Consider the following 20,285-nt stretch of genomic DNA (forward strand, 5'->3'; position numbering starts at 1 on the left):
TGGTAATCAATCACTTCATCACGGCCTACCTTCTCTACTTCCTCAGCTGTTGGAGACCCCCAGATTCCCAACTAAAGGAAATCAGCAAGATATGCAGGAACTTCTTGTGGGCAGGGGACCCCTTAAAAAAGGGGGGAGCAAAATTCAAGTGGGAAATTTGCATACTGCCTAAGAATTTGGGTGGATTGGGAGTCATAAACATATGCGCTTGGGCTGACAAATTAGCTATCAAAACTGTAATCAGAGCTCTGGAACAACCAAAAGCCGAATGGGCCTGCCTTCTGTTCAGACACCTCAAGAGGTTCCACATAAAAGGGCAAAAACTCTGGTGCCACCTCCCGTGGATCACAGTGTTCTTTGGAACACAAGAAATCACCCCCATTGGGTCTACTCTCCTCACATCTTTGTGGCAAGCTTGGGAGAGAGGAAGGCCTAGGTTGGGCTTTAGCCAGGAGCACATAAAGGATCAGAGCATTAGAAAGGAGGAATCGATTTCGTGGACCAGGGACCCTATCCCAAAAATCACCATCCAACAGACCAGAACAGCCAGGAGTATTCACCTCAAAGGCTTTAGAGTGTGGGAGGATCTGTGGTGCAACACCAATCACTCCTGGCTCGCCAACGAGCAACTTATATCGACAGGCCTTCTCCAACCCTGGGAAGTCCAATTGCTGGAAACCAGAATCCAGCAGTTCCCGAGAAGCTTCCAATGGATCTTTGAAGCCGATGTCACCCCATGAGCTAAGTGCCTTAGATGGAATGGAGGGTGTACTCTTAACAACCCTCCAGATTTCATCTATGATCCTGTCCCTCCTCTCCACGTCACCCTCAACAGAAGGTGGGGACTGCATCTCGACAGAAAGCAATGGCTCTTCAAGTTCCAGTCGATATGCAACAAAAGTATTCAACCCAAATAGGCCGTCCTGTTGTGGCTCATCCTCCACAAAGCCTTGTGGACTGGGGCCAGAAGTCAAAAAGCAAACCAGGGAGATGGGATATGTAAACGGTGTAATCGAACGGTGGAAGACATTCCCCACCTCTTTCTCAACTGCCACTTCAACCGCCCCATTCTAGCCCCGCTAGTCAACACCATGGGTTACCAAACGGATTGGAAACAACTGCTTATAGGAGACTCAGTGGACGTGCTGTCTGACTTCTGGAATAGATTTAGGGCCAAAATTTTGTGGATAATCTGGAAGCTTAGGAACTCTTTCATCTTTGTTCCTAACTTTAAACCCCCCAGTGTGAAATCTTTGTATGCCGGGTGCTCTGTGCAGGACGCCAACTTAAAGCTCGAGCAAATGCGGATTTACTGACAGAGGGTGGTCGTTCTTAGAGACTCCCTTGACTTGTACACAAGAAGTACCGGCAACCTGCATAGCATGCTGACTGACAACAACTCTCTGGACACCATCCACAATTGGGTGCAAGAAATGAGGAATGAAGTGGCAGAGCTGGCGATCAAATATGAAGAAGTGGTGAACTTCGCCAACAGGCTGCAAGACGAGATCGACTGGCTATAAACCCTGTAAAGGAAAATTTGGCCCTTTTTGTAATTTTTTGGTATCAATCGACAAAAGAATCAGCAGTCACCCCTTCCCTGTTTATCAAGGGTACTACCACGCTGTATACTCCCTATTTACCCATTCCTTGGGTGAACAGATGTAACATTTTGTCTCTCTAATTAATGCAAATGCTTATTTGGTAAAAGAAATGAGTGTCTTTGAGATGTTATAATAGAAAGCTACGCTTTAAAGTTGAGCTTGAAAAAAACAAGGCTATAAATATCTATTTTGGAAACGCTTTCCTACTACCTACTACTACTGCCTGTAAGTCATTTTATTAGTATGAATCTCTTTAGATTCCCTCTTGGTCTGTTTCCCAAGCATGCAAGCATGTCCCTACATGGTGTTCCCACGTGCATCACCACGCTCACACGAATGCGTCACGGCTTTGCTCTCCCTTATCATTGTGTCTGCAACACCCCCACCCTCGTTGCATCTGTGCCTTTGTAGACTGGTATGCTTGATTCCCTACCCTCATTCCCCAGCCTTGCTTGTAGCCCGTTCTCTTCAATCCTACCTACGCTAGCCACTACAAGTAGCAGCTCTCGGAGAGCAGCACAACATCCACCTGTGGACTGCTGCATCTGAGTTTAAAAAAATCTCTCTGTGTCCATTGCTTGCCATCAAATCCACCTCTTTCTCTTCCCCTCATGTGCAAAATGCCATACACTCGATAGGACTCAAGACGGCTACAGAAAAATCACCTTCTCCTAACCACTTTGCACGCCTGTAATGCTCAAGGTTGTGCCCTCCGTTCATTTGCCCCACCATCCCAAGAGGCCGAGAGATTTGCTACATTGAGAGAAGCACAAGAAGATAGACCACCTCCCATGCACGGTCGCCCCCTTCCACCTTTGATGCTCAAGGTTGCGCCCTACGTTTGTGTGCCCCACCATCCGAAGAGACAAAGAGATTTGCGTAGCAAGAGAAGCAAAAGATTATAGAATTTACATTGGCCTCAAAACTCTATCCGCGACGAGCACAAGCACCTAGCATTGACAGACATCAAAATAAGATTTTTAATCCAGCGCAAACTCCCTTTTCCTTTTCGAGTTCCCAAGGGATCTCCTTAGATTCCATCTAATGAAAACGTTGGTACTACCTACTATTTGGTTGCTTCTCGGTGAGCCAAAAAACACACACATGACCCAAATGAATTTTAAGGATTGGTGGCATCCCTTTGTTATTCAGAAAGTACCTTTAGTGAGTTGTGCATTACACCTTGCCTTTTGAGAAACAAACACAAAGAAACATACTTTAATACACCTTGCCTTTTGAGAAACAAACACAAAGAAACATACTTTAATATTTTATTGGGAGCATCCCTTAGTTATTCAGAGTGTGCCTTTAGTGATCTTTGTATTGCATCTTCCTTTTTCAGAAACAAAACAAAGAAACATGCAATGGAGAGAGTCTCACTTGAGAGCTGAGTCTGAGTTATGTACCTGAGGGTTTCTTCTTGAAACAACAATGGTACACAACAATAAAAATAGCAATGGCCATCAAAATTCCAGCTACTAAGCCTCCTACAATTAATTTGGTGCTGCTCTTTTTGGATGGGGGGGAAGGGGGACTGCCAATGGATTTTGGCGAGGATGGTGAAGGGACACAATATGCATTGTTGCTCTCACACAAAGGGTTTCCCGAATATCTAGATAGACCAAAACACTCATGTCACAGGATGTAGATAATATGAAACAAACATGAAACATGATAAAATTATCAAAACTACCTTTAAAAAAAGTAATCTCAAGCACAAGCAAGCCTAGAAAAGCACTCCTTTTCCCAACTAGTTTACATAAAAAGTTGCATTTTTTCATTGAATTTTTAGTTTACCCAAAGACCTACTCAAATGTTAATAGTGATGCCTGTTGGTGTTGTAGAAGAGCAGCTGGTATCTGTCCTGATAAACTATTGTTTTGCAAGTACCTAAAAGAAAATTTCAAGACAAACAATGTTAGCCCTGATACATATGAAGCATTCAACAAAAAATGAAGAGCATGAAACTGTGTCAAAAGATAGAGAAGGAGAGAGATTGAGCACTTTGCAAGCACACACACAAAGATGGAGGCAAAAAACTGTACTTCCTCTTCTTCACAAACTGAAGATAAGAGGTCTACAAACACAAGGGAAAATGCAGCATAAAAATGGAACTAGTACAACGGTCCAATGAAAACCACTAGTGAGTGAAGTGAGTAGATAAGTGTGCCATCACTCTGGTAGGTAGACCAACTCGATGTTGTACAACTGTACCATCACTTGCAAAGATATGCGTATTTGCCAAGGCAGGCCAGTGATGATAACAACTCTCAGTGGTAGTCATCCAAGAGTTAAGCGTGACACCTCAACACTCCCCTTCAAGCTCAAAGCCATCTCTTGTATGACAAGCCTCGCTCGAAATTGTTGTAGCTTCTCTGCTCCAAGGACCTTCGTGAAGATATCTACAACCTACTCATCCATTGTGAGCGGGATGAAAACACACACAGCGCCTCTATAACGACCTGACACACACTCTTGGTAAGATACACACACACTATGGGGCACCACTCGGCTTACACAACACACCTGGCCGAGACAGGGAACACACCTCTGGAGTGAGAGGAAAGAGACTATCCACTTGCCCACTCCACACACACACACACACACACACACACACCCAAAAAACTCAGCTCAAAAGAGGAGAATTTCTGATGTTTAGATACAAATGAGCTTGGGCCAACACCAATGGGGCAAACAGCTCACACAATATGGGTAAAAGATACCAGATACAATCACAAATTGGAGAAGAAGCTTCACTCACCGGAGAAGATTACACAAAAAAACAGCAGAAAAAGAGTGAGGAATTTGGCAAAATGGACAGCGCCATCGCGTCCAGAACGGCCCAAAACCCCAGTCTACAATGTCAAAGTGCTCAAATCCGACCTCGGATGAGCAGTTTACGGCCAAAACAGGCTCCAAAATGAGCAAAAACACACCTGCGGCTGTTCCTCCTCTCTTCTCCACGTTTTTTCTGGTCTTCTCTCTGTTTTTTCAGTTCCCACACTTAGCTTTATTACTTGGGCACCCTTGGCCTTTTAGATGACCTCAAACGGACCCCAAACAGGCCAAAAACTGACCTCGCAGTGCATAGTTGTCACCAATGAAAACTTACGTATGTACGCATCTACTGGCTCACCTTCCTTTTGCACCAAAGCCTGTACTTCTTGCCACACTTTGTCAGGATCTTCTATCTTCACAAACTCCACTTCCAATTCATGCCTTAGATTGTCCCAACTCAATCTTATAGGTGGATCTGTTGCACGCAACTCCTCTTCAAGCCTTGGACCAAACTCGTGCATCACTCTTCAAACAAATTTGGAGAAGGCGTAACATTTGCATAGGGTCATGAATCTGGTTGCTAATGCAGGCAACCTCCATCTTTTCCAAAAATTCTTCCACATCTTCATCACTTCTTCCATGAAACTCCGGATAAGAGAAAGCCATGGCTACCCAAGTTACAATGCTTTGAGAACCCCTTTGAACACACGTGCAAGAACCCAAAACTTTTGACTACCCAATCCCCAGAAACTTCAATGGAGTTCAACTTTAGATAAGGACAAACACATGCACATCAAATGAGTTTTCATAGTTGATCATCGGAATGACAACAGGCAAAGGACATTCCAGGATCTCTCTCAATCTTCTTGGCCCAAACATAAAGACTATGCGCTGCTGGAAAAAGATCTTCCTGGACACATGAACATTAATCTGAATCCTTTGAGTTAAATGAAAAGGAGTGAAATGAGGGCCATTTTGATCATCCATTCAAGACAACCATGAAGCTCCCAAGAAGGCACACCTGACTCAACCTCTGATTTTGCCAAAATCTCAGCAACATAACAACATAAATGGCTCAAAATACCAAAAAACCAGCCATCATAACTTGGGAAAATTTCGACAGAGTTTCCCCAGAAGTAGAGCAGTAGGAACCCAAAATATAGATTGTCTATGTATGCATAAACTGTCAACAATAGAACCCAAGCATCAAGTAGGACTCACTAGTACATAGCCTATGGCGAGGTCACAAAAAGGGTGCTCCATCTACCTGTATCACGGAAAGGATCTCCACATTTGAGAATCCCCCAGCTCAATAAAAACCTCACGCTATCGACCCTCACACGAAGGCTAATGCAAATCGTGTATAGTTAAGTCTCAGAAATGACTATCCTCCAGACCAAGTCTCAGAAATGGCTGGGACTGCCAAATACAACCAAGTATGGCTCCACAAATGCGTACAATGGCAGTTTCCACAAGTAACGTACAATCCAACAGACAATGCGCTCAAATAGGCGCCAAGTGATGCATACCCACAACAACTGCAAGTGACATCACTGCTAGTATATCACTGTACTCCAGCTACCTATAACTGTGTGAATCACCTGTACCTGTACCTGTCCCTGTAACCTGTAACCTGTAATCTGCGACCTGCAACCTGTAATCCCGAAGCTCGAAGCTCGAAGCAGAAGGTACTCGAAGAAGATCCTCCGTGGGGGCACCAAAAGAATGTGAGCGGGATGAAAACACACACAAGGCCTCTATAACGACCCGACACACACTCTTGGGAAGATACACACACACACTATGGGGCACCACTCGGCTTACACAACACACCTGGCCGAGACAGGGAACACACCTCTGGAGTGAGAGGAAAGAGACTATCCACTTGCCCACTCCACACACACACACACACACCCACCCAAAAAACTCAGCTCAAAAGAGGAGAATTTATGATGTTTAGATACAAATGAGCTTGGGCCAACACCAATGGGGCAAACAGCTCACACAATATGGGTAAAAGATACCAGATACAATCACAAATTGGAGAAGAAGCTTCACTCACCGGAGAAGATTACACAAAAAAACAGCAGAAAAAGAGTGCGGAATTTGGCAAAATGGACAGCGCCATCGCGTCCGGAATGGCCCAAAACCCCAGTCTGCAATGTCAAAGTGCTCAAATCCGACCTCGGATGAGCAGTTTACGGCCAAAACAGGCTCCAAAATGAGCAAAAACACACCTGCGGCTGTTCCTCCTCTCTTCTCCACGTTTTTTCTGGTCTTCTCTCTTCTTTTTCAGTTCCCACACTTAGCTTTATTAGTTAGGCACCCTTGGCCTTTTAGATGACCTCAAACGGACCCCGAACAGGCCAAAAACTGACCTCGCAGTGCATAGTTGTCACCTTTTTGCATCATTCGCACACCTGACACTCAGCTTTTTTCCAATAATGCATCTCGCCACCACGTGAAGTGGCCCCAAAAAGTGGTCCTAATGATGACCTTTCTGCATAACTCTCACCAGAAAACACCCACGTTGTGTCCGTCCTCATCCGCGTGCAAATATTGACCTCGTTCGCCCTCCTGACGCCACTAGATGCCATCTGACGCACCTGCTGACCTCACGTCGTCGGCCCGCGGATAGCTTCCTCGAGAAGTTTTACGTGCTACCAACTCCTCCTTATTGTATAAAAAACACAGTGGTACTGGTAATAGTGAAAATCGATGCACTATGTACACCCTGTCCTACCTGTACACATGTGGGCCCCACATAACCACCTGGCTAAGGAAAATGGGCAATCCTTTATTTGATGCACCATGCATGTATATGTACATATGCGCAATCCCTTGCTCCAAAAAACTCCTGACACCGTCACCATGTACTCCAGGTAGATGTTGCCTACTAAAACCCTCTCTAGTATGATGAAGTGGTAGTGCACCTCAATGTGCTTTGTCCTGGCATGAAACACTAGGTTTCATGCTAACTGTATGCTATTGAGGTTGTCACAATAGATGAAAAATAGTCTCTATACTTATACTCCAAGGTTGTGAAGTAGCAATCCCAGTCATGCTGCCTTTGAAGCACCCATGTACTCTGCCTCTGTATTCAAAAGAGAAATGGTAGGTTTCTTCTTTCTACCTTATGTGATAGCATCACTCTCAAGTGAGAACATGAATCCACTCGTAGACCTGCAATTGTATGTACAATCTGTGCAATCCGTATATGTGTATCCATAGAGCTGCAACTCCACATCAGTCCTATACAAGATTGCATAGTCCAAAGTAGCACTCACATAGTGCAAAGTGCACCTCACTGCATGCAAATGTGGTTTCCTAGGAGACTACATAAACAGACTTACCAATCCAAAGTATGTATACAAGCAGAAAGCAAAATGCGAGGCAAATTTAAAGAAGTTCTTATGGGCGTACATGACATCTTATAAGGCGGATACAAATTTTACTTCGTTCAAGTTGGTATATGGTAAGGATGCAATACTCCTAATGAATGCACAACTAGATGCTTTGAAGGGCATGTGGCGAGTCAATGCTACTTGGAAGGGGATTTTACAGGATTGGATTTGTGGTCTTGAAGCTTTAGAAATGGACAGACAAACAACAATGGACTACTATGAGAAGCACATTGCTAAGTTTAATTAAAGTCTCTCAGGCAAGAAGTATGATAGCTACTTGAATTTCATTTCTCGAATAAGTTCAAGAAAAAGTGGACGGGTCCGTACAAGGTGCAAAAGGATTTTCCTAATGGGACCTATCAATTGGTGAGAGAAAATGGTAAACCTCTAAGGCACAGGGTGAATGGTGTGTTGCTCAAGCTATATTTTGATAGGATTTTGGTGCTTGATGCACATCAAATTGCATCCAAGGGGGTTGGGCAACCCACCTAAAAGGGCAGTGTGAAATGAAGCTAAAGATTTGTACACATATTGTACATATGATAGTGTTTTAAACGTTTTCTTGCTTGCTAGTTGTCAGGACAATGGTCTTGTAACCTAAGAACTAGGATGGTCATGGACTACGGCCAAGGGTCGGGCTAGACAATGTGGACAGGGGATCCGTCTAGGGCAAGGGGCTAGGAGCCCGCCTATATAATGGGAGGTTGGGAGGAGGATCTTCAGTCTAGTTTTCCCTAGTTCTTACACTAGTATCGGAGCTTAGGTTAGCTAGGAAGTCTCTCTTCCACTCTCTCTCTCTAGGCGTGGTCACTTTTTGCTCCTAAAAATATGGCCTTGAGGTGAGAACCGAGGCTTTTGTAGGGCTTGTGCCAAATTTAGTAAGGGGACTGCCTAAATCGGACACTTTTCCCGCTTTGGAAGGGGAGCTGTGGTGCACGAAATTCCGCCATCTTCGGCTTGACAGGAGCGCCCTAGGGAAGAAGGGGGGGTTCCAAGAGCTCGTGGCCAACTTCTGCCAGTGCAAGCCACACACAAGCTTCTCTCTCCTCGCGTTTCTTCTGTGCGCTACTTGCGTTATTTTCACATGGCAAGGCCAATTGACAATCAATTTTGAGCCTTGGCCATTCTTGGTGGCCCTTCCCACAAGCAAGGCAATTCCCACAAGCCTCGACCTCCATACTCGGTGCAAGAAGTAAGCCGTATCGACTTCCCTCGAGCCTGACGGATTACGAATCCACTCAAATCTTGCAAAAAATTCCAGGTTTCTGCAATTGCGACAGTTTCAATTGGCATTTATGCAACATAATCATTCGTCGATTAAGAAAGCTTTCAATAATTAAGCTTCTTCACAACGGTGACGCTTCAACCATCTACACTACACGATTTCATTCATCTTGTGAGCCACGGGCGAGTTTGCGAAGTTCGTTTTTTACACCGCTTGTGCAAATTCTTCTTTTTTCAACGGTCAGGTGCTACGACGCACAAGTGGAGTTAGCTATACTTGGCAAGTGCTACCAAAATCAGGTATTTTTTTCTGAGTACTTCTTTCACTGCACTGTGTCGCCATGGATTCGGATATCAAAATGACATTCGATTTTGAGCAAAGTACTCCTGTTCCTACCAATGACGGCTCGCGGCCGTATCCTCTCAAGGAGAGTACCCGCGACGCTACAGCAGGAGAAGATACTTATGAATTGCTCGATATTCAAGAATTTCGTGCACTTCAGACACGCATGACAGTCATGGATGAAAATTTTAAAGCTTTAAATGAAAATGTTACTAAACTTTCCACATTAGTCATTCAATTGATGCAACAGCAGTCTAAGAGTCCTGCTGACACCCACATGCATGAGCACGTTGGAACACAAGGGCAAGGCCCAATAAATGAAACACTGCATACTCTCACTGCCAAAGAGGTAGATGACTTGTTAAAGAAATTTAAACCACCATTTTTCAAGGGCGAAGACCGAGACCGCAATAAGGATGCAGTGAACATCTTTCTCAGTAAATGGGATGGAATTTACGCCTTACGGCGTACTCCGAATGCAGTCAAAGCTCTGCAAACGAGCTTAACTCTGGAAGGCAAGGCCTACAAATGGTGGATGTCTCTCAAGGAGAAGAACATCATACCACAGAGTTGGGCAACCTTTGAAGCAATGTTTAGCAAGGAAATTTTGCCTACAAACGAAGCCGATCGGAATTGAACCGCTTGGGACACATGTTCCATGCGCCAATATCCATCACTCCTTGAAAATATCTCTCACTATCGGGACGTCATCCTCAAGTTGGAAGGCTTGGATACCTTTCAACAAGTACGAGGGTTCATACGAGGTCTTACTCCACAACTTAAGAAGTATGTCAAGACCCAAGACCCTAAAACACTTGAGGAAGCCATAGTGAAAGCACATATTCATGATGACCCTGATGATAAGAAACCACATAATAGTAATGTGCCTACTAGTATACATGGTAATACATGCACTCAGTACGGGCACAATAAAAGAAAATTTCTAGTTGCTAATTCAGATGCATCTAAAAACCCCAAGGGGTCCAGGGGTCCTCTCTCTCCTGAGGATTTTGATAAAGCCAAGAAAGAGAAGCTACGTTTTCAATGTTTAGGAAGAGGCCATGGCAAAAAGGATTGTCCCAAGGGGAAATCTGCTGCTCAGGGAAAGGAGAAAGCAGTGCACACGGTGCAACTACTGCCTCTTGAGTCTTCCTCAAAATTCTCCACAGTGGAAGTAACACACACTGAGGTGGTGCATGAATGCTGTCTAACAGCTTCCATGTGGCAACAAACCTTTGGACCACATGAGTTAGTACGTATACACGGATATCTACAAGGGCACAAGGTGCGCATCTTGGTAGATGACGGTGCTACTCACAATTTCATCAATTATGGATTGGAGATAAAGCTCAAACTGCCTCAAACTCCAAGTACCCACCGCTACAAGGTAGCAATGATGAATGGACATGATACTAAAATATGGGATACTCAATGCCGAGATGTTCCATTGGAAGTACAAGGGTACTCTACTTGTTTGGATTTTCAAGTTATGAACATGGAAAGGGCTGATGTGGTTCTTGGTAGGGAGTGGTTGTATAGCCTAGGACCATCACTGAAGCGTAGCTATGAGCACAACAGCTTGATGTTTGATTCCCATGGCACACAGGTGTTGTTGTTAGGAGAAAAGGATATACCTTCATCACCACTGATTTGTACTGCTGAGCTTATGCAGCTCGTTTCTGATAATGAAATAGAATAGGTTTTCTTGTGTTATTCACTGTCTCATTTTCTTTCTAACATTGAGTCTGTTGAACATTCCTCAACGCCGCATGCTTCTCTCTCTTCTATTCCACCAATTGCTAATTCTACACAAGAAAATGTTGTTAATCAATTACAAAAATTATTAAAGGAATTTCAAGATGTCTTTCCTAATGATTTGCCATCGGGTTTACCGCCGACACACTCAGTACAACATGGCATTGACATGACCGCAGGCTGTAAACCTTTTAGTAAACCACCTTACCGTATGAGTTACTCTGAGGCTACTGAGGTGGAACGTCAGCTTGCTGACTACCTTAGCAGAGGGTTTATACAACCCAGTTCTTCACCATGGGCTTCGCCTATCCTTTTAGTGAAGAAAAAGGACGGCAGTATGCGCATGTGCGTAGACTAACGGGGATTAAATGTGGTTACAGTTAAGAACAAATACCCATTGCCAAGGGTAGATGAGTTATTTGATAAGCTAACTCATGCTCGAATTTTTACGAAAATCGACTTCCGGTCAGGATATCACCAAGTTCGTATTCAGTTTGCCGATATACTTAAGACTGCATTCCGAACACGGTTTGGACATTACGAGTTTTTGGTGATGCCCTTTGGGTTAACCAATGCGCCCGCAACATTCATGACACTTATGGATAGTGTCTTGAAGCCATATTTGGGCAAATTTGTCATTGTGTTCCTCGATGACATTCTAGTTTATAGTGCTTCTGAAGAAGAACACTTACAACATCTCAAGCAGGTATTTGAGTTGTTACGCACAAACAAGTTATATGCCAAGGAATCTAAATATGATTTTCTCAAGGAGGAAATTCATTATTTAGGGCATGTTATTTCAGTTAATGGCCTATACATGGATCAATCCAAAGTGGATACCATCCTAAAATGGCCACCTCCTAAAAATCTGGAAGAATTACATATCTTTTTAGCCTTTGCCGGTTTTTACCGAAGGTTCGTTAAAAACTATGCTCACATTGTTGTCCCTATGATGGACCAACTAAAAGGCAAAGGTAAAGCGTTTTAGTGGGGTTCCGCTCAACAGCACAGTTTTGAAACACTCAAAGACGCATTAGCTACAGCTCCTATACTGGCTATTGTAGATCCTTTTAAACCATTCATTTTGGAAACGGATGCCAGTGATCGTGCTATTTGAAAGTAAGAAGCTAGATGCAGCTCATCAGAATTATTCTACTTACGAACGCGAACTCTATGCAATAGTGTCTGCCTTAAAGACATGGCGACACTATCTATACGGTGCTCAGTTCGAGATTGTGTTTGACCATGAAAGCATCAAATGGTTTACACAACAAACAGATTTAAAGGGTCGAAAAGCCAGGTAGGCCAAGATCCTTCAGGAATATGATGCCAAATTAAGGTATCGCAAAGGCCGATACAATGTAGTGGCAGACGCTCTCAGTCGAATGCCAAAGATCAATTCGCTCTTGTTCACGGAACTTCGTAGTGAATTTCTAGATTCTCTCAAGGGCAAATATGAGCATGATGAAATATATTCCAAAGTGTGGAGCCATGTTCAAAAGAGGGATCCTTCTCACTCCAATGCAGGTAGTGTACAGTTAACCTCCACACCTAGTTCTCCTTTATCAAGTGATGAACTACAGCGATGGAAGCATTTTACCATCGACAATGGGTACCTACTCCACAAGGGGAGAGTTTGTGTACCGACGGACACACACATTCGGCGCCAAATTCTTTATGAATGTCATGATAGTCCAAGTGCAGGGCACTCGGGGATTAGAAAAACTTATTCTCTCGTACGACGACAGTTTTACTGGCCAGGTCTACATGGCTTTGCTCAAGCTTATGTTTTGCATTGCCAAAAATGTCAAGTTAACAAAGCAGAGCGCCTGAAAGCAGGAGGACTCTTACATCCTCTAGATATTCCCAATGGAAAATGGGAAAGTATCTCTATGGATTTCATTGTAGATTTACCAACCACTATACGAGGTCATGACTCAGTATGGGTGGTCGTAGACAGGTTGACTAAACTATGTAAGTTTATTCCGACCAAATCAACGGTTAAGACACCGGAACTAGCAAAGTTATTTGTGGACAATCTATACAAATTGTATGGGTTGCCAAGTAACATTGTTAGTGACCGTGATCCCAAGTTTAACAGCCACTTTTGGACAGTTGTATTTAAACGATTGGGTACACAACTCAACCTCAGTACAGCTGATCATCCAAAAACGGATGGCCAAACGGAATGGGTTAACCAGGTGCTAGAGGATATGCGGTCCTTTCATGCTCATGTGCGGGTTTCAACCCAGGTCACCAGTTACGGTGGGGTTGGCAACCGAAAAACTCCAACAGGTTAAGGATGTTCTCCAAGACCACATGGATATGCTGAAACTTGCTCGTTAGAATGTCCGGCAACCACAGGATCGGTATAAGAAACACGCTGATGAGAAACGTCGGCAAGTTACCTTCGAAGAAGGGGAGGAAGTATTTTTACGTGTACCAAAGCATTCAGAAAGTCTGAAAACTAGACCAAAACCTAAATTATCTCCCCGATATTGTGGGCCTTTCGAAATACTCAAGCGAGTCGGTGATCGTGCCTACAAACTATTACTACCATCACATTCTCGCATTCAACCGGTGTTTCATGTAAGCCGTCTATGAAAGCGGTTACATGGGACGACAACATCATTGACCAACAGGTTTTGGTTGATTACATTGAACCTCCTACCTTACCGCATGAACCTGAACATGTTATGGATTATCATGAGTTGCGTACACGACATCACGTATGAAAACAAGCCTTAATCAAGTGGAAAGACCGACCTGAAGAAGGTGCCACTTGGAAAAACATTAGTGTTCTTAGGAAGAAGTTTCCCACTTTTGTTTTCGAGGAAGAAAACTCTTCTTAAGGGGGGAGTAATGTCAGGATAAGGGTCTTGTAACCTAAGAACTAGGATGGTCATGGACTACGGCCAAGGGTCGAGCTAGACAATGTGGACAGGGGATCCGTCTAGGGCAAGGGGCTAGGAGCCCGCCTATATAATGGGAGGTTGGGAGGAGGATCTTCAGTCTAGTTTCCCCTAGTTCTTACACTAGTATGGTGTTACAGTTTTCAAATTTCAATAAGCTTGCTTTTGGTTGAACATAAATGTTAAACAAGGGGGTTGGGAAATGATGGTGCAGCAGAAGTTGGCCAGTTCTACGAATGGGCACAAGCATGGATATGTAAGCTGATAGGTGAAAACTTGAGTGCTTAAGCATGTGTAAAGGTCCAGGGAAGGCAAGTGATATCAAAAATGTATGTTTAATATAGTTTTCTAGATCAAGGAGGTCTCCAAAAATGGGCCAATCATGAGCACAAATAAAGATGTTCAAAGTGAAAGAATTACACCATATTAGAGATTTTGAGACTTTAGAGCCAATTTAGGAATCACCAATGTCCTAAATATTTGTCCATATGGATAACGCTAAGATTTGGCCATGTGGTTAAATCTTAAGTTCATTTTGAAAGTGGGAATTGAGAAATTCCCAAATTCACTAATATGGTGTAATGCCTTGGAATGTGGTGGGTGAAGTGCTTTACAAGCTGGTTCATATGGCTCCTCGAACGGAGCTAGGTGTGAGGACAATAAAGGTGTTCAAATTGCAATAATTATGCCTTGAAATGTGGTGGTTGAAGTTCTTTACAAGACAGTCCAAAAGGCTTCTCGAACAGAGCTACGGTGTGAAAGATATGACAATTGGCAAAGTTAGAAGTCTTTGTAGATCCCTAAGGGATAGGATGGGAGGGTTTTGATGTTAAATAGGATTCAAGTAATCATGATGTGGAGCGTGCCGGTCTTTCTAGATCGTCAAGCGAAGCTTGTGAATGGGCAAGATATGGCCAGTTGAAGGTTTCAAGGGGGCTTTTTATGTGGCAGTTTGGCCGCACCAGTAGACTTGCATCGCTAACATATGTGCCAATATTTGAGATCTTGCCTACTTATTTCTTTTGATGTGGTCCATGGAGATTTCAATTTGTTTCTTTGAGAAGTGGGTCACTATGTCTCTCGACATGTTTTTCTTGTAGTTGTAAGGAGAATGTCAAATATTTCTCTTATAAAGATCCTCTACCTTTGGCTCTAGGTATCCATTGCTCCAGGTATTACAAAATATCGATTGTCTCTATTTGGAGCTCATGAGAGGAAATATGATTTTTTCCTTACGATACATGACAAATTTGTGCTAGGTGTGGATCCATGTAGAAATAAGATAGATCCATCCTCGATAATGTGTAGAAGGATATGGGTGAGATTCTTATCCTACCAATCTTTGAGTGTGTGAATGCAAGAGATGGTACAAGTAGTGAAAGTGTGGAAATCTATCCATAGTAAAACCGTGTAGCTGAACCCAAGTTGAGATCCATGCAAACTAGCACTTGGAGCCTTCCCCCAATGCTAGTTGTTGAGATGACTCCCACAAGCCATATATGTAAGATAATAATGTGGGAATTACTCTAGCCACAATCGATGCAACTCCCAAAGCCCCTTTAACGACTTCATGTGTGTGTGTGTGTGTGTGTGTGTGTGTGTGTGTGTGTGTGTGTGTGTGTGTGAGAGAGAGAGAGAGAGAGAGAGAGAGAAAGAGAGAGAAATAAAGTTATAGCCTCACCATTGCAAACTTCAAACCAAAAAGGGACCCTTGTTGCCCTTACAATGCTATGATTCTAGAATCCCCTGAACAATTAATCCAAGGGTATTTGTAGCCAACTGGAAGGCATGGATCGCCAGTGGATCTAATTAGACCGAGACTGGCTTTTATGTCTTCAATTGCCCTCACTGATCATAAAACAAATTGCAATGAAACTCCTTGCTTTGGCATACCATCTCGAATTAATAACAAAACGTGTTCACATCAGTCGGACGTATATATATTCATGTCTGTATCATTGTGAAAATGGTCCTTGATCTAGTTATTAAGTAGCAAAACAAGCTTACATTGAAATGCTGCCAACAATTTCCACATGACCATGCACCATAGAGTGATTGTTTGTTTTGTCTAAAATTCATATTTGGGAAAATACTGAAGTTATAGAATCTAGTGCATCTTGAATAAAAATGCTTGAGATAATTTCACTAAGGATGGGTTCACATCAACTTGCTGGAAGAAAGCTGAGTCGGAAGAGCTTCTAGGTGGAAGACAATCAGACTCCTATTCACATCATGTGGAACGAGCTTTAGTGAAGTTGAGTGCGTGGAGGGTGGAGGATCGGAAGAGTTCGGTGTGTGTGTGTTCGGGGGGGGGACACGCACACACACACACACACACACACACACAGATGAAATGATTTATTAACGTATTTGAAAGTCCAAAGTGACCAGCATCGGTCTTTGGCGGAGCTCATCAATGTCCTCAGAGAGAGAGAGAGAGAGAGAGAGAGAGAGAGAGAGAGAGAGAGATGAAATGATTAATTAACGTATTTGAAAGTCCAAAGTGACCAGCATCGGTCTTTTGCGGAGCTCATCAATGTCCTCCTCAGTGAGTACTCTGACTGGGCATCTCCCATGTTGTGCCAGAACAGATCGGATCCTCTGGTGCAGCTTCCACCGATGTCTTGATGACCCCTGTTATGGGTGTCTGGATGTCCCAAGCTCAGTGGCCCTATCAGTCAGTCAAAGAGAGAGAGAGAGAGAGAGAGAGAGAGAGAGAGAGGGGGGGGGGGGGGGGGGGGGGGGGGGGGGGAGGAGAATTCCTTTGTGACATGGTAGGAACTATCTTGTCTTAGACTGCCTTGTGTGAACACTTGATTGCCTTTCCAAAAGCGTGATTGGGTGGAGGGTCAAGGTGGGGGCTTCCGCAACCACATGATGTGAACACAACCTAAATCATGCTAGTAGGATGGACTGGAAAATCAGTTGTGTCCAATGAAAGAGAGAGTCTTGTGTTGCACTTAATTTATCATGAATGGGTATCCACACTTTCAACAATGGAAAACATAAAACAAAAAGAAAATGGGGGGATTATATATATTAGAAGGCTGACTAACCAGTAGTGGTAGAGGTAAGATTTGCCATTGGTTTTAGTTCGAAGAGCTCGACAACCGCAAGGAAAGCTAGGTAAATAGAAGTGGCAGTGGGAGTGAAAGTGAAGGTCATGTCACCCGTTGAGTTGGGAGTAAATTCCAGGGAATAGGCATAAGCAGCATTTGCTCCAACGAGTGCAAACACATCTATTGCAGGGACGTTCATTAGTTCATCATTTGCATAGATGTTGAATGTATGCTGACCAGAGGCAGTCACTGCTGGGTCAATCTCTGCAAAGTAGAATACAGCTACGTACTCGGAGCTGCATTGCAACTCTGAGTACCACACATTGATATCCGGACTGCCCACGAGTGTGATTTATTAACGTCTTAGAAAGGCAAAAGTGACCTATGAGACAAAAGTGATTGTTTGTTCTGTCATATTTGGGAAAATACTGAAGTTGTATAATCTAGTGCATCTTGAATAACAATGCTTGAGATAATTTCACTAAGGATGGGTTCGCATCAACTCGGTGGAAAAAACCTAAGTTGTAAAAGCTTCCAGGTGGAAGACAATAAGACTCTTGTTCACATCATGTGGAAGGAACTTTAGTGAAGGTGAGTGCGTGGAGGATCGAAAGAGTTCGGTGTGTGTGTGTGTGTGTGTGTGTGTGTGTGTGTGTGTGTGTGTGTGTGTGTGTGTGTGTGTGTGTGTGTGTGTGTGTGTGTGTGTGTGTGTGTGTGTGTGTGTGTGTGTGTGTGTTCGTGTGTTTTGGGAGGGGGGGGGGGGGGGGGGGGGGGGGAGAGAGAGAGAGAGAGAGAGAGAGAGAGAGAGAGAGAGAGAGAGAGAAATGAATGAAATGATTTATTAACGTCTTAGAAAGGCAAAAGTGACCTATGAGACAAAAGAGTTTACAAATGGTTAATCTGATACTATGTCTGTGTAAAGATTGAAAAAAACTGAAACGGAACTGAGCTAAAGTGAAGTGGGATAAAATGAAAGGCTGAGATGTTGGAATCAAGATCCTATCCTATGATATCCAGCATCGGTCTTTGGCAGAGCTGAGGACCCCAGTTGTTGGGCGTCTGGATCTCCTAAGCTTAGTGGCCCTGTCAGTCGGAGAGAGAGAGAGAGAGAGAGAGAGAGAGAGAGAGAGAGAGAGAGAGAGAGAGAGAGAGAGAGAGAGAGAGATGGTAGGAACTCTCTTGTCTTCCACTGCCTTGTGTGAACGCTTGATTGCCTTTCCAAAAGCGTGATTGGGTGGAGGGTCAAGGTGGGAGCTTCCCCAGCCACCTGATGTGAACACAACTTGAATCATGCTATTAGGATGGACTGGAAAATCAGTTGTGTCCAATGGGAGAGAAACTCTTGTGTTGCACTTAATTTATCATGAATGTGTATCCACACTTTCAACAATGCCAAACATAAAATAAAAAGAAAATGGGGTGATTATATATTAGAAGGCTGACTGACCCGTAGTGGCAGAGGTGAGATTTGCCATTGGTTTTAGTTCAAAGAGCTCGACAGCCGCAAGGAAATCTGGGTAAATAGAAGTGGTAGTGGGAGTGAAAGTGAAGGTCATGTCACCCGTTCAGTTGGGAGTAAAATCCAGGGAATAGGCATAAGCGGCATTTGCTCCAACGAGTGCAAACACATCTATTGCAGTGTTCATTAGTTGATCATTTGCATAGATGTTGAATGTACGCTGACCAGAGGCAGTCACCGCTGGGTCAATCTCTGCAAAGTAGAATACCGCTACGTACTCAGAGCTACGTTGCAACTCTGAGTACCACACACTGATATCCGGACTGCCCACGAGTGTGGTTTGCAAAATCCTGCTGGGCGGCTCATCCTTTAGGTTCGCGTCAATTGCCAAGGTCGTCGTATTCACGTTTTCTGTCGCCAATGCCTTTCTCGCGATCCATATCCAATCCAATGCATCAAAGTTGTACCTAGTTACAAAAAATTCCCCCCTTTTATTGTTGCTTCCTCGCTCATACTAATGTACGGTAAGGTCAATTACAGAAGAATTAAAGCTAGACGTACCTGATAAAGGAATCCGAGTCCGGCACCGTCGGTACCCCGTAATCTGTATGTCCAAAACAATCGGCGATGACATTGGTGGAAGTCATGTGTAACGTTGCTGTAAGAGTTGATGGCAGAGGCCGAAGCTCCAGTACAGAGAATCCCCATCGGGGGATTTGCGGGCCAAGCAAAAATCAATGCTGTTGCGTTGAGCACGTGTATACATATCAAAACTCGACCAAGTTGTCGATCCATACGGGACACTCACATCCACCCAGACACTCACATCCACGATCATCTTGAATCGAAATCTTCAATCTGAGTCTTTGGGTGTGTAAGGTGGGGTTTTCCCAGGCCCAATTCCAACTCGAATGAGGAAGAAGGCTCCTGCTTCCACAAGACTGTTGGCCAAGCTGTAGCAGTATTTGCTTTGATTTCCATCAAACAAGCGCATGGTAGTCAACACGTGGTCGGTGTACTCGTCCACTCGTCTCGGCGTCCCTTCATTGATCAGCTTTGAATCAGCCACCCACTCTATCCCCTTGGCGTCGGTGTATAAGATGGTGTCCGAATCAGAACCACAGTCGATACTCAGAAAGCCTGCATATAGCATCAACCAAAAATCAATGCCATATAAAAAGAGGCAAGCGGAGCTCAAATCCGATTTATGTTTATGTAAGCTGTGCAGATATAAGAAATATGGAGTGTAACAGGCTTGTGGGGTATCAGAAATGGATGCAAAGCAAAAGGAATGGTGGTTCTGCTAGACTGTACTCGCAGCAGAGATTACCAGGTTGTTGCGATCGTGCAAGGGACCAGAGAAGCATGACCTGCAGAGCAATGCAGGTAAAGAGAGGACAGCAGGATGATGACTCCATGCAGGCTGCGCCGTGCTTTGTGACGTTGTGCAGAGCCTCGGGCTCTTCTTGTTTTTTATGGGAAGTTTGGGGTGGGGGGGTCTCTGCAACTTGCGACATGGCATGCCACTTTTGAGAGCAGCCAACAGACGCTGGCTCGACCGCTCCAGCTCGATTTCTCATTTTATACTTCTTTGAGGCGGGGAGAGATACTAATTTATGATTCCTAAAGTCTATCACCTTATGCATTTCCTGAGGAAAAAAGTAGAGAAAGAACTCAAAACTATTGTATTGGAACGCGGTTGACTCCTCGGCTTCCAAGCCAATTAGACCATTCTTGTCTTCTAAGG

The 20,285-nt window shown here is 44.0% G+C and overlaps 1 pseudogene; it reads right to left on the reverse strand.

Annotated features, from left to right (window-relative positions):
- Positions 1-221: 221 nt before the first annotated feature.
- LOC147425779 (putative leucine-rich repeat receptor-like protein kinase At2g28990) lies at positions 222-19,914 on the reverse strand (annotated as a pseudogene).
- Between the last annotated feature and the right edge of the window lie 371 nt (positions 19,915-20,285).

The sequence above is a fragment of the Adiantum capillus-veneris genome, chromosome 25 (genome assembly GCF_014529385.1).
Source record: "Adiantum capillus-veneris isolate H3 chromosome 25, ASM1452938v2, whole genome shotgun sequence".
In the NCBI taxonomy this organism is placed as follows: Eukaryota; Viridiplantae; Streptophyta; class Polypodiopsida; order Polypodiales; family Pteridaceae; genus Adiantum; species Adiantum capillus-veneris.